This window comes from Bos taurus, chromosome 10 (assembly GCF_002263795.3).
Source record: "Bos taurus isolate L1 Dominette 01449 registration number 42190680 breed Hereford chromosome 10, ARS-UCD2.0, whole genome shotgun sequence".
Classification (NCBI taxonomy): domain Eukaryota; kingdom Metazoa; phylum Chordata; class Mammalia; order Artiodactyla; family Bovidae; genus Bos; species Bos taurus.
Window position 1 is genome coordinate 35,855,407 of NC_037337.1, and position 13,990 is coordinate 35,869,396.

A 13,990-nucleotide genomic window follows, 5' to 3' on the forward strand; every position below is an offset into this window, starting at 1 on the left:
GGTTTCCATCTGGCCATCAGCAGCAGTGGGCACTGGGGTGGGAACTGGCTGGTGAAGGTGGTGCCCGTGTTGGCAGCTGTGACTTGGGCTCTGGAGTGAGCATTTCCAGGTTGATGGTCAAAACCACGGATAGGATGGTTTTCCAACAGGACCGTGGGCGAGTATGGGAGAGAGGAGCAGGGGGCCGAGATTGGGCTTGGGCACTGGGAGAAGATAAAGAACCAGTGAGGGGATGGATGGATTCGGGGACCCGGAGGGCACTGTGCAAGGCTGAGCTCTCCCTGGCCCCAGGGGAGCTCAAGCACCCACTTGCAAAGGCCGATACTTCAGATCAGGGGCTGGGAAACAAAGGGTCCCTGCCAAGCCCTGAAGCTGATGCCCATGCTGCCCAGCACCCTCTATGTGCCGCTTTCTCACTCTTCACAGCAAAACCAACCGAGACCCCAAAAGCGGGGCTCAGCCAGCTGTGGCCCGGCAGCCAGGTCTTGCAGCCCTGGGGGCGGGGAGCCCGGGAGGTCCAGGGCTGCAGGGGGGAGGCTCGCCCTGAGAGCACAGGCAGCCCTTCCCCCCGCTTCCCCCTCAGTAAAGGAAGGCAGGGAAAAACGTGTTTTTATAAATAGCTCCAGCCCCAGCTGATTTGTAAATTCAGTGGGTTTTTTTTGTGTCAATGACATCACCCTCCTCCCCATGGCAACCCCCGACGATATCAAAATTGCCAAGCAACGTTGGAGCAGCTCGGAGCCCCAAACGAGCAGGTCGCTGCCTGAGGATTTAATGGAGAAATCCCAAAGTGAGCCGGGGTGCTCGGTGGAGGAGGGACAGGCAGCTGGGGAGGAAACCGGTGCCCGCCTGCCGGGAGCCCTGGGCCAGCTGGGGCTCCGTGGCCGCACTCCCTTTGACAGCCTGCTGCTGCCGGCTGCAGGGGGCAGGGCATCGCTCCCAGCCTGAGGTGCTGGGAGCCAGGAGCAGCTATCCAGGTGACTAAGCCGGCCCACGGGCACTGAGTCACCCACTGGCCTGGAGATTTCTTCCTTCCCTTTTGCATCTGATTATTTTGGGAGCTGGCAACTTGGAGCTGCACCTGGGTCCCGCCCCTTCCAGCTCTCCCCTCCCTACCTGGGGCTCCACGGAAGATGGGACCTGCCACAAGCCTGCCGCCACCCCCTAAGGATATGGAAGATGCCGTGGGGGCCCGAGGTGCCCGGGAGAGACGTCAGTCAGCAAAGTGCAATAGCAGATAAGGTGATGAGGCGGCCTATCCTCTGGAGGTGTCGGGAGAGAAGGGGAGTCTGGTCTAGCCGACCGGAGTCCTCCTGCCCGGCTTTGAACACACCTCCTACGAGATATTTCTATAAATGAGTGGCTCCTAGGGTCAGAGTGGCACTTGGAGATCAAGGCTGGATTGGCTTAGGCTGGCCTGGGGAAGGTAGGTGGCTCTGCTGGGTGTGGCTCCACGTGTGTGTGTGTGTGTGTGTGTGTGTGTGAGAGAGAGAGAGAGAGAGAGAGCGCGCGAGAGAGAGGAGCAAATGTGTGAGAGCAGACCACGGGGGGCCAGTGAGAGTTGGGGGCGGGGGATCCAGCATCCATTCACCCTGACCGATACTGGGCCTGCCCAAGATGGGTGCTGTTGAAAAGGATGCCAGGCACCCGGCCTGAGCAGGTGAGGCGCAGTTCCAGCTCAGATGGGCCCAGGACCCACTGAGTCCACGGGACAGAGACACACAGGATGCCAGGGTAGGGAGTGGGCCAAGGTTGGAAACCAACCCCCCAGAGTGCCGGACAGCGCTTGGGCTGCCCCGTCTTCTGGCAGCCCTGGGCACTCAGCTTCCTACAGGAATTCATCCCTCTCCAGTGTGTCTCCCACCGAGCTCGTTTGGGGACATCCCTGGGGAAGATGTTGCCCAGGGCTCCGGTCCCCCATACTCAGGACCCAGAGGGCCAGCCCCTTGGGCCCTCGACCCCACACGGCACGCTCCGGTGTGTGTCAGGCCAAGGGGCGTGGGCCCCCCGCTTCCCCCACACAGCTGGCAGCCTCACAAGCACACCGGTGAGTAAGCCGCCGGGAGGGAGGAGGCTGTGTGCCCACAGAGGCAGGACGACACCAACCAGGAGCCTTCGGGAGAAGCAGCTGAGTGAGAAAAGCACTGAGGTTTTCTTTTTCTTTTCCTGAAGGGAGTGCCGCTTCCTGAGCTAGAGACAAGTGGAGGCCTGCAGTGGGGAGCTCGGGGCCCAGCTGCCAAGGACAGCTCAGGTAAGGTCCCTGCGGCTCCCGGGCAGGGTGGGGGTACCGAGGTGTTCAGGTTGCCCACCATCTGGAACAGGAGCGGCAGTTGTGGGTTTCTGGGCTCAGGAGCCCCACGCCCACACCCCACCCCATCTGCCCCCCTTCCAAGATGGATTTGGAAGCAACCCTGTCCAAGTTGGCCTCTGGCTCCCCAGCCAGAGAGAGAAATGCTTGTTTCCGCTGCTCCTGCCTTCACCTCCCCTTCCTGCTGGGTGGTGCACGCACTGCCATCAGGACGCCCCTCCGGGAGGCCCCACCACCTCTGGGACACTCCCCTCATGTGTTCATCCCACAAATATTTATGGAGCATCCACTGGGGCCTGGGATCCAAGTCACACCCTCATGCTGAGCTTGACTTGGCACAGATTCTGACTCTGAAACTTGGCATCAGCCCAGTTCAGGGGACTGCTGGGCTGAGAGCAGGCCCCAGGGTTAATGACCTAGTCAGAGCTTTAGGGACACCAGGCCCATTGAGCTCCAGTTTATAAAGCACTAGGGACCCCCTACATCCCGCCCCCACCCCACCCCACAAGAAGCAAGGCTCATATGGTGTAGTTTGCTTTTTCCCTGATATCACACACCAAGGTCGGAGGGTCCTGCTTCGGGTCTCTCCTTAAGTGATTTTGGTGGGAACCAGGTTTCTGAAGTCGAGGATGAGCTCTGGACTGCATGGTCCCCAGGCCTGGTGGGCCTGGGACTCAGCCTCACAGAAGCTCACCTAGCCAAGAATAAGGCCTCTGGGCTAAGCAAGGAGTCCTCTTTGCAGCTCAGGAGTGACAAACCTGGGAGCCCTGGTGACCAGGGTGCCTTGTGAAGAGGAGTTGGCCCCAGGAGCAGGCCTGGGAGCCCCTGATTTGGGTGGAAAGCTCCGTGCACCCTGCAGTGGCTACAAGGGAGGAAGATGGGGGCTGCATGGACCTTTCAGTCCCCCAAGGACAGACATTCTTGGTGAGCTGAGCAATCTGGAACATGCCAGGCACAGGGAGAGGTGCAGTCAGGTCAGCGGCCTCCAGCCAGGCAAACCCACTCTGCACAGAATCCCCCAAAATGACCAGGAATGCTCCTATCCTGGAGGAGCTCAAGGGACCAGAGTCAGGATGAACACAAGTGTCTCCCACTCATTTAATCCCCATACCTGGTTCCAGGGCAAGGAAAAAGGGAGTCTTTACTAGCTGTGGCATTACCATCTGAGGGGTATTCCCACTGCCTGGGAAAAGGCCACTCCACGCCTGGCAGTGCCCTATGTATGCAGAGCTGAGCAGCATCTGGTGTCTGGCTAGGGGCAGAGAGGCAGCAGCTGGGGAGCACCAGATAAACAGCAGGCCAGCAGGGTGGTAGCTGGCTGGGCTGGGTGGGAGGCCCAGACAGGGAGGAGGCACAGACCCTGAGAGACCACACTGCTCACCCAAATGGCCCCAGAGGTCCTCTGTGCACTCTGTCCTGGGTTCAGAAGGCCAGAAGGACTTGGGGGAAGCTGACCTGTGGCCGGAAGCAGAGTCCTTCCTGCTGGATGCCCCCCACACCTGAGTGGGAAGGAGACTCAGCTGGTGCGAAGCTTGCTAGCAAACCTCATAACGGGCCCTCTGCAGCCTGTCCCTAAAAGAACTAGCCGACAGGTTGGACTAGATCATGGAAAATGGAAGCTTCGGAATCCGGAAGAGCTCTGACTTCCTCAAGGCGGGCTGGCCCTCCTGTCTGGGATTAACAGGCCCACTGGTCCTGGAAGCTGCCCTTTCCAAGCTCAGTCCGAGGGCCCATGAGGAGCTAAGGTGAGAGGTGTGAGGGGTGGGATAAAGGAGGGGACTTGTCTTTTCTGGGTGAGGTGTGGGCTGTAGGCGGCACTGGAGGATGGCCACTGGCCCCTTGTGCTGGCTCACTGGCTCGCAGGCAGTGAGGAGAGATGGCCTGACTGCGGGGAGCCAACTCTGGTGGCAGGACAGGGTGAGGGATGGGAGTGCTGAAGAGTGAGCAGGACAGAACCCTTGCCCTGGGGAGCTTACAGCCCTTCAACAGACAGGGGAGAGGAAAGCTGAACAGGATGGATTTTCATACCCTGGGGGTAGTTAGCACAGGAAGGGGTGGGGCAGGGGACAGGTTCCCTTACAGCTCCATGACAACATACCCACCCCAACAAAGGGACACTCACGCTGGCCAGCATTTTCTATAAAACCTCATCACGACTCACCACGCAGGGCAGAGACTTTACAGAGGGACAATGATGGCTTTTTGTACACCCATGGGCTCTCTGTGGTGACCTTTCACCCTTGAAGTGCTTGGTCAGCGATGCTGACACCTTTCTGCATGGCTCTGGTTTTCCCAAGTTCACCAAGACTTGGGGGGCCTCAGGCCTCTGGCTAATGGGCAGGGGGGAGGGAGGCAAGGCTGTGTTCTCTTGCACACTCAGGCTGCCCAGGACTGGGGACGGGGAGGGGCTCCACGTGCTCAGAGAAGCCTGACCAGGAAGCTCAGGTCTGCTGGTTCCCAATTCTGGTCTCTGAATCCCATGCAGCAGGAGCCCAGCCCGCTCACCCACTGCAGGGCAAATAGCAAGGAACCAGTCACCTTGCTCAAGGCCCCCACTGCCTGCTCGCCACCCCGCCCCTGAGTGCTGCTGCTGTGGCAGGGTTAAAACCTTAAAACCGGGAGGACTAGTTCTCTGGTTCAGTCCTGGCCTGGCGCCTCCAACCTCCATTTCCTTTCGGCTTCGAATGAGGTTCCCTAGGGGGTTGTGCAAGAAGACCCAGAGGGTGCAGAGAGACAGGGACCAGCTGTGCATGCAGAGCACAATCCCAGGCCAGTGGGCAGGAGTGCAGAGGAGGGAAGGGCTGCCCCAGATAGGAGCTGGCCACCCTGGATGGATCGCTGTAGAGCATCAAGCCAAAGGGAAGCCCCAAAACTGTGTAACGTAGCCCTTATCATTTCACAGAGTGAAACAGAACCCAGAGAAGGAAAGCGGGGTCCTGAGATCACAGAACTGACTGGCAGCAGAGTCAGTTTCGGGCCTGGGGGTCCCAGCCTTTCCATTAGGAGCATTGGTAAAGGCGCCCCCAAGCAGGGCCAGATGAGAGCTGCCAGGTAACTCAATGGTTGGGAGAGGCAGCCAGCCTGACACAGTAGGAGGCCGGACAGGTTCCCTTGCTCCTCTGTGCATCCTGCCCTAACAGGGTTGGGCCCTGCACTTCCCCAGCCCCTACTTCTTACTTGACCTGGAGCCCCAGCTCAGCCCGTGCTCTTTTGCCAGCTCCCCACAAGGAGACAGGCTTGACCCCCTCCTTGGACCAAGCCACTCTCTGATAAACAGATTCAGCTAATTTGTAAATAGATAGACTCAGCTCTACTTGTCCCAGGAAGCATTTTCTATTTTGAACATAAGCCTGTTAATGTCTGAAGCCAAAGGACAGGGTAATGGTGATAGCATCTAGGAAGGAAAGAGATTCTGGAGCTGACTCTGTGACCGGGAGGCACACAGGAGATCCTCTGCCTCAGGTGGTCTTTTCCCCAGTTATATGCCATGACCCTGGGCAGGAATTTAAGCGTCCACCATCAAAGGTCAGATTCCAGGAGCAGGCGGCCTGTCATCTGTCATTTGTCTCCCTGACACCAGGCCCAAGCTGGCTTTTATATCCCATGATAGTGGGTTTTTCTGGGAGATGGCATGTCAGGGATCAGGAAAGGTGGAGATCTCAGACCCAGGGACATGAATGCAAGGCCAGGAGTTAACAAGCATGCAGGCCTCCTATAGAGGAGAGGTTGGTCAGACAGGAGGTGGAGCTGTCTCTTAGCAAGAACCGCTGGGAGGAGAGACAAGTAGGGCAGTGCACACCAGGACCCTTCATGTCAGTGTTCACATAAAGGTCCCACAGGCCCTCCCAGGGCGGTTGAGGTGTGGTCCGGAGACTAAAGAATGAAACACCCTGAGAACAGATGATGGTAGCTGTCTGCCCACACCCCATCCTAGCACCCTCTAAGCATAGCCCAGCCCAGCCAAGTGGCAAGTCATGTTCTCACACTGACCCAAGGCGGATGCAGAAGGTGGAGTGCCCCAAGCTTTATAGCAAGATGGTTAATGCTCCCAAGAGGCCACATGGGCCAGAGTCTGTGACCTTCGTGCATTTAGAGCTAAGGTGTCCCCCAGAAGGTTGTAGATGTGGCTTAGGCAGCCAACATCATGCTTCCTCACTCTTTCCTTCCCTGGATCTGGCCGGAGTTCATACCTACTTGGAGCACAAGCCTTCTGCTGCTCCAACTCACTTGTCCTTCCTGAAAGTCAGGCCCTTGGCTCCAGGACATGGGTGCCCATCAGAACCCTGCCCTGACCTTAGACTGGGGGCAGCTCCTGGAGGTTCCTGGGAGAGAGGAAATGACAATGAAGGGTTTCCATTCAGGAAGCTTCCAGCTGTTAGTTCTGCCAGCAAAAATGCCAGCTAGAGAACTAAACTGCCAACAACAGACATTTGGATGGAACTTTGGAGCCCATTAAGAGCAGGGGCTGCAAAGTGATCATAGTGAGAAGATATTAAAGGAATTCATCATGTCTCTAAAATGAGTGTCCTTAGCACAGAGGTGGCTCTTTCTGGTGCCACCCGCTCCAGGGTAGCTCATGCCCCCATGTACCCAGGAAGGGTGCTGCAGTCTACCCTGACCCTGCTCCAGCCCCTTGAGGTGGGTGGACAGTGGCCCCTGCATCTGGGTGACTCGTCCAGGTCACCAGGTCCCTTTGGGACTTTCAGGAAGCTCAGCCTCAGTGTCAACTTTCATTTAGAGAAGATGGGCCTATGTATTCTAGTTGGCAAAGGAAGCCCAGTACAGATGCATGCTTGAGGAAAGGCAGGGTGTGGTCATTTCCTTCAGCTGAGGTGCAGAGTGGCAGTGACCAGGCAGGGGAGTCCTATGGACTTTCCCCAAACCTAACTGGGCCCCGGTGGTGCTGCCAGATGGGGCTGGGGTTCTCTCTCTGGGATTTGGAGTGATTTAGTATCTAGGTCTCCTGGAAGAACCCTGGGATTCTGCCCTGGTGGTGCACTAAACTGGGCTCCATTGCTCCCAGTGGCAGCTTGTGCATACATGATGTGTGGGAGGGGTGTTTTCTCCTTGGACCCTTCAGCAGCTGTGAGGGCCAAGAGCCAAGAACTCTCACCCTGTTTGGGGATGCTGGTCCTTTGAGGCCCCTGTACCCCAATGCTCTAGACCTCATTATTCTACCATCTTCCCGAGGAAGAAGGGTACATGTATGCATGCTCAGTTGTTCAGCTATGTCAGACTCTTTGCTCCCCTATGGACTGTAGGCCTCCAGAGTTCTCTGTCCATGGCATTTCCCAGGCAAGAATACTGGAGTGGGTGGCCATTTCCTACTTCAGGGGGTCTTCCGGACCTAGGGATCAAACCCATGTCTCCTGTGTCTCCTGCATTGCAAGCATATTCTTTACCCACTGAGCCATCAGGGAATCCCCCTAAGAAGGGAACCCTCTCCCCCCTTATACACATCAAGAAACTAATGCTGAGACAAGCTGGAAGTCTAGAAAGGCAGAAGGGCTCCGATCCTGTCGGAACTCATGGTCTCTGTGGCTAGATTCAACCTCCCTCCTGCCTGAAGACCCCAAGGGTTTGGCAACCTCAGCTTTCTCAATTCATTCTCCCAAACCCTCAGAGGTTGCCTCCCAGGTCCATTAGGAGAGAGATGGATAGTTTTATCAGGGTGAGGGGCACTGATCCAGACCACCCCAAGAGCAGGAAGGGACAGGCGCAGGCAGCCTACAAGAGAAGGGGAGGAAGAGATCTTCTCCAAAGAATGCCTCCTCTCCTCAGACTAGGGGCTCAGGGTGAATGGGCTGCTACTCCTCCTAGAGGCCGGCCCCAAGGGGTTTCTCCAGCCAGGTAGCAAGCAGGTGCAAGGCCCCACCTCCCCATGTGGCCTGAGGGTACCTGGCACATTCTGGGTCTGTGAAGGACAGATGGCTTGATGCAGGGATTTCAAGCAGAGTGCTGGCTCATGACTCAGTAAGAGATGGCAGAAACTGAGGCCCTCTCTGCCCCTCGTACCCAGGGCCATGTGGGGTTCCTCATCCCCTCACCAGAAATGGAGGAGAGATTACCCCACACACTTCTCTGTGTCACATGACTTGCCCTTCCTGGGTGGTAGTCAGGGCCAGCACCAAGAGGCAAATTACCAGTGCCTCTCCAACCGACTGCTGCCATGGACCTGACCCCGCATGGTCAATCATATCTGACAGTCTGCAACCAGAGAACTCTGAGCAGTACTGAGTTATAAGAATGGACTGGGGACAGATACTCTTGGGTTGAAATTCTGGCTCCACCACTCAGTAACTACAAGACCCTGAGCCGGCTGCTTAACCAGTCTGGGCCTCATCTGTTTCCTCATCCATAAAATGAGAATAACAACAGTACAGTCCTTCTGTCTCAGGGTTGTTGTGAAGACTTGAGTGATGATATGTGTAAATAGCTTAGCATGGGGCCTGGCCCATCAGAAGCATTCAATAATCGGTAGGCATTATTATTAGAGAAGGGCAGTCACCCAGAGAAAGGACCCTGAGGAAGCTTTTCGAGTCACGGAGCAGAAAGGTGCCGGGGAAAGATAATGTGTTTGTGTTTCCAAACCACAAGTTGATCTGTATCTCTCCTCCTTGGCCCTAACCCGGGTTCTCAGCTCAGATGTTTCAACAGGCCCTGACAGCCACAGGCTGAGAGCCAGGGAGTGCCTGCCCTGCCCATGTGCCCTCCCTGACACCCTCCCAGACCAGGCTGGTTGACCAGTGCCCCAGAGCTGGTAGGGCTCTGAGAACCACAGCCCATGGGGAAATGCCAGCTTTCAGTGCCCTAGTCCAGCACTCCTGCCCAATCTGTGGAATGGCAGTACATGGACAACTCCCTCGACCAGAAGGCCTATGCCAGCTGCCAAGGCTCTTCAAAGGAGGGTGTGCCTGGGCCCTCTCCCTGTGCTTGGGGTGGCAACCTGACAATAGGCCAGAAGGAGGCTTGTAGATGCTGGAGAAGAAGCTGTCCCTAGACTGTCCCCGCCACTTCCGGCACTGTTATTCTGCCTCCTCCTCCTGGGCAGGGCTGAGTTGGGAGTGGATGAGAGGAAGATGGGGAAGTGGAGAGAGTCGCACACAGAAGTTACTCACTCAGGATCCATTCTGTACCTCCCAGCCATCCAGATAAGCAGAGGGTCATCCAACCCACCGCAGAAGATCCATCTGTACCCCACCTGGAAGCGCAGAAATGTGGAGCTATGATGGGCCCAAGAGGCCCCCTAGTCTAGTCTGGTATTCACTATGGGAACCTTTACTCTAGCACATCTGACAGATTTTATCTGCTTCTTGAATACCTCCAGAGATGGGGGATTCATTACTTTCTCAGTCAGTCTTACTTAAGTAGGAGTCCTGTCTCTCTTAAGGCCCCAAAGATCTCAAAGATGAGAGGCCCCCCAAGTTTCCCTAGACTTTCTCCCTATGGGGTAAGGATGGGACTTGGCTTGTAGCCTTTCTGGGATACCCAAGCCTGGATCCAACCAAATTAAATACCAGTTCATTTCTGATAATACTATAATGTTCACACTTTAGTGTAGCTTAACAGTTCAAAAGTCCTGCTTAGAACTGTGGTTTTGGTATACAAGGTATTTTAATTAAAAGAAAATAATTTGTGTGTGTCAATTAAAAAAATAATTTAGGGTGTTGATTCTAGGTTCAATGGTGTAATGCATTTCATTCTAGCTTTGGTTCCTGCTTCATTTCAAATCCTCAACAACCATTTTCCCCTCTCCCTCCTTCTCCCACCCAGCACAACCAGCTTCCCATAGCCAGCCTGTCCACCTGGCATCACCATGCCTTCCCCAGGGAGGCTAAGGACGGACATGCAGCCAGACAGGGTGCAGGCCTGTTTGGAGTGATGAATTCCCACTGGCCATCTCAGCTGTGTTTGGTGGGAGCCTACAGTAAACTGTGCATAGCAACTGAGCCTAAAATGCAGATTCTTTATTCATAAATTGCACAATGTCTGAAGAATCAGTGAGCAAAACTGTACATGGCAACAGTGACCTCAATGATAAATTTTGAGGTGCTCAAAGTGATGAAAATCCCTGCATTGTCCCCAGTGCCTGCCACTGCTTTGGGGGGCAGCCATCTGGGGTCCAGATATACTGAATTTCTAAGCTAGAATCCCCTGGATATTCAGTTGGACACAGCCCTCTCTCTGGACCCAAGGACAGCAGGAGTCTTCTCACTTCCTTGTTTAGGGAAGAGACAGATGGCCCCTGCCCTTCTCCCACACATATAAACACAGGACAAACCATCCTCCAATCCAGGGGCAGGGCAAAGGGCAGCCCAGAGTGAGCCACTTGGGATAGCCATCCTAACCCCCCGCCAGGGCACTGCTGGGGACAACTAGGAGATACTGGCTCTAGAACCATATCTTCTCCTCTGTTTGGCGGGGGTGGGGCTGGGGGTGGGGTGGGGATCCAGGGCTCCCGGAAGCTTTCTTTCCACAGAGGTTCCCTACAATCCTGAGACCAGAGGGTTCTCAAAACTGAGCAAGATCTGACAAAGGCATTGGGATCTCTATAATTTCCGCTTTCCTGCCCACACAAGGGGGCTACCCCAAGGCAGTCGTGGGACCTTGTCCCGATGGGACAGGACAGGCCAAGGTGGCAGGTTTCAGGGCGCTCCACGGTGTGCGGGTGGGGGGTGGGTACACGCCGCCTGGGCGTGCGTCTTCAATGCAAATCAGGGAGTTAATTACAGAGAGGCGTTCAGTGGACAGTCCAGGTCGGTCCTCTACGCGGCAGCCCAGGGTCCGAAGGGAAATGTATAGGTCACGGTAGGCAGCGGCCGGGACCAGTACAGGAAGGCAAAGGGCTGGCCGCCGCTGGAGCCGAGCGGCCAGGGAAAATGCGTTGAGCAGAAGGGCGCTCCTCGGGAGAAGAGGCCCCCTGGCCGCTGCCCCTGCACGCCTCGGCGACTTCTCCCGGGCTCTGCGTTCGCCGCGTCCTACCTGAGGCCACACCCCGAAATCAAACTCCGGGCAGGTGAAGCCGGCGCGGCACAAACATGTAAGCCCGGCCTCTCCTCGTCGTTCCCGGCGCCTCCCGGCGGAGGGTGGGCCGGACTGCCGCGGCCTTTCGGAGAGCTCTGGGGGCTTCCCGCTCGGCAGGTGGGTGTCCTGACCGCCAAGGGGCTGTGAGCCCCGCCGGGGCGGGGACCGGCCTCCCCGCGCGCGAGGCTTCGGGTCCCCGGGTTTTCCTTCCCCGAAGTGCGGGGCCGCCGGCGCGGGCAGAGGGGACTCGGCTGCGCCGGGAGCCGACCTCCCTCCGCTTGTGCGCCCGGCGCTCGCGCCCAGGCTGGCGGGGGCGGGCTTCGTCCAGAGAGCGCCTCGCTAGTGCTGGCGAGGCGGGGCCGGCGGCCGCGCTGGGTCGGAGCTAGGCGGCCAGAGGGAGCGCTGAGCCTACCGCCCCCCGTCCCCGTGCGCTCCGCGGGGAGCCCGCCGCCTGCCCTCGCACCTGAGAAGGTGGCTCAGTCGGAGGCCGGGCAGAGGGGGATGGGGGGCGGTTCCGAAGCCTTTGAATTCCGGCCAGTCGCAAAATCTGCGGGGATACTTACTACCTCGGTCACAATGAATTTCTGATCTGTTTACACCCAGGCCTCGGAGGACTGGCCCTGGAAGGTGTCAGGCCTTCCCCTTCCTCGGTGCCTGAAAGCTCTGCCCTCTAAAGAGTGAGGAGTTGGGAGAAAGAAGAGGCCGGGAAGGCGGCCCAGAGGTGAGTGAGCCCCGGAAGGGTGTCCAGGGGACTTCTCGGGATCTGCGGGAGGCAGAGGCTGGGACAGTGGGCAGGCAGGTGGCCCTCCTGTGCTGGCTCGTTTTCGGTACTGTTAGGCAGTGGTCCCTCCCAGTCCTTAGTGGGCGTGCATTGTTACTTCAACCGCCTGCACCCGCAGCAGGCACAGGGCTTCAAATGGCCCGCCCTTGTTCCTGGCCCAGGTCTGATGCCTGTCTGGGGAGAGGCAATGTCACCAAGGCCAGTGCACTGAATTCTTGTTTGGGAAAGAGGTTCCCAAACAGGAGGAGTGAAGCAGGCCCAGCCTTTGGGCTGAGTAGGTCAGGAAAGAGCCCCAGCCAGAGGTGCTTGTCCGCATATCCCAGCCTGCCAGATCACTCCCCAGCTCTCCAACCTGCTAAAATCTCTCCAACTTCACCCACACCCAGTGAGTGGATTCCAATTGGGAGGGAGATGCCGCTGAGGACACCAAGGGCCAAGACATGAAGATTTCCAGTGTGTAGGCTGCATTTTCTCTACCTTGCCTCATTCTGGTGTGTGTGGTTTTTTTTTTTTAAAGATATATTTATTTATTTGTTGACTTTGTTGCTGCACTCAGGCTTTTTCTACTTACAGAAAGCAGGGACTACCCTTCATCGTGGTGTGTGGGTTTCTCACTGCGGTGGCTTCTCTTGTCCAAGCACAGGCTCAAGGGGGTGTGGGCTTAAGTAGTTATGGCTTGAGGGCTCTAGAATATGGGTTTAGTAGTTGTGACACATGGGCTTAGTTTCTCTGTGACATGCGGGGTCTTCCCAGATCAGGGATTGAACCTGTGTCTCCTGCATTGCAAGGTGGATTCCCAGCCACTGGACCACCAGGGAAGCCCATGGTGTGAGTTCTGCTGTGAGCTCTTCCCAGTCATCTGTAGGACTGCAGTGGCGGGCACAGCATTTGGAACTCAGAAAGAGCTGGGTTCAAAGTCTGACTTGCCTTTGATTCCTTAGGCAAGTTACTTTGTTTCTCTCCTAACTTTAATGTAGTTATCTATAACATGGGGGTGATCATGTCTTCCTCACAAGGCAGCTGGTGAAGTGACAATAATAATTGATACAGGAGGACAGCCCCAGCAGGAGCCTACCTGCCTTGCCTCCAGTTTTGGAAAAGGTTAAGCCACCTGAGCCCTCTCTTGGAGAACTTGAAGAATGGTCTGGCTGTGTGGCAAGAGACTGTGGAGGATGTTAGAGCCAAGCAGTGGGAATAGAGTCAAGGCCGAGGGTCTGTGGAGGGTGGGTAGTGAGGCGCCCCTGGGCAGGGGCATTTCTGGAAGGGAATTGGCTTTGGAGGCAGAAACAACAGCATGCTCTGTGAAGCCTTGCAGGGCTTCACCTGTTCATAGGTGACTCTGGACATGCTGTTACCACCAGTGCAGACTGGGCCAGAGAGAGACTCTGGCTTGAGGCTTCTGGTCCTACCTCTGCCTAGAGGAGCTGTGTGATCTGGGGCAGGTCAGTTGGCTTTTCCGGGTGTATCAGGCATCGTGGAAGAGCTTGGGAGTTGGGCTTGAATCCTAGCTGCACACTCACCATCTCAGACAATGACTTCCCTCTAAGCCTCAGTTTCTCCACCTGTAGACTTAGCTCTTAAAATCTACCTTGTAAAATCGTCACTGTCATGATCACAGTGTCTGACACGTGCTGGGCATGTAATACACGTGTATGTGTAGATTCCCTTTCTCGGCTCTGCCTTCCTCTCCTTGGTCACCGGTCGTCCTAAAAAATATACTCAGTCAACAGGTTTGGCCCATCTCACTGCAGTTTTGTGAACTTGGAGTGAGGAAGGGAGCAACATAGAGATAAAGTTAAAACAATAACTGTAAAAACAGTCTTTTTGTGACTAGGGGACTCTGGAGGTTCTTTGGGCGAGGCATCACACTAGGCTTG

At 56.4% G+C, this 13,990-nt stretch overlaps 1 protein-coding gene across 5 annotated transcripts in view; it reads left to right on the forward strand.

The window, feature by feature from the left end:
* The first annotated feature begins 682 nt into the window (after positions 1 to 682).
* The window catches only part of PAK6 (p21 (RAC1) activated kinase 6), a 39,599-nt gene continuing 26,291 nt past the window's right edge, over positions 683 to 13,990 (forward strand). The window contains exons 1-3 of one of the 5 annotated variants that reach the window (XM_010809194.4): positions 683 to 1,426; positions 2,173 to 2,251; positions 11,936 to 12,053. The gene's annotated coding sequence lies outside the window, so the exon portion shown is untranslated. Of the gene's footprint in view, positions 1,427 to 1,503; positions 1,661 to 2,172; positions 2,252 to 11,364; positions 11,450 to 11,692; positions 11,804 to 11,935; positions 12,054 to 13,990 lie in introns of those variants that run through there. The other 4 variants (XM_010809195.4, XM_010809196.4, NM_001192198.1 and 1 more) reach the window with 4 other exon arrangements.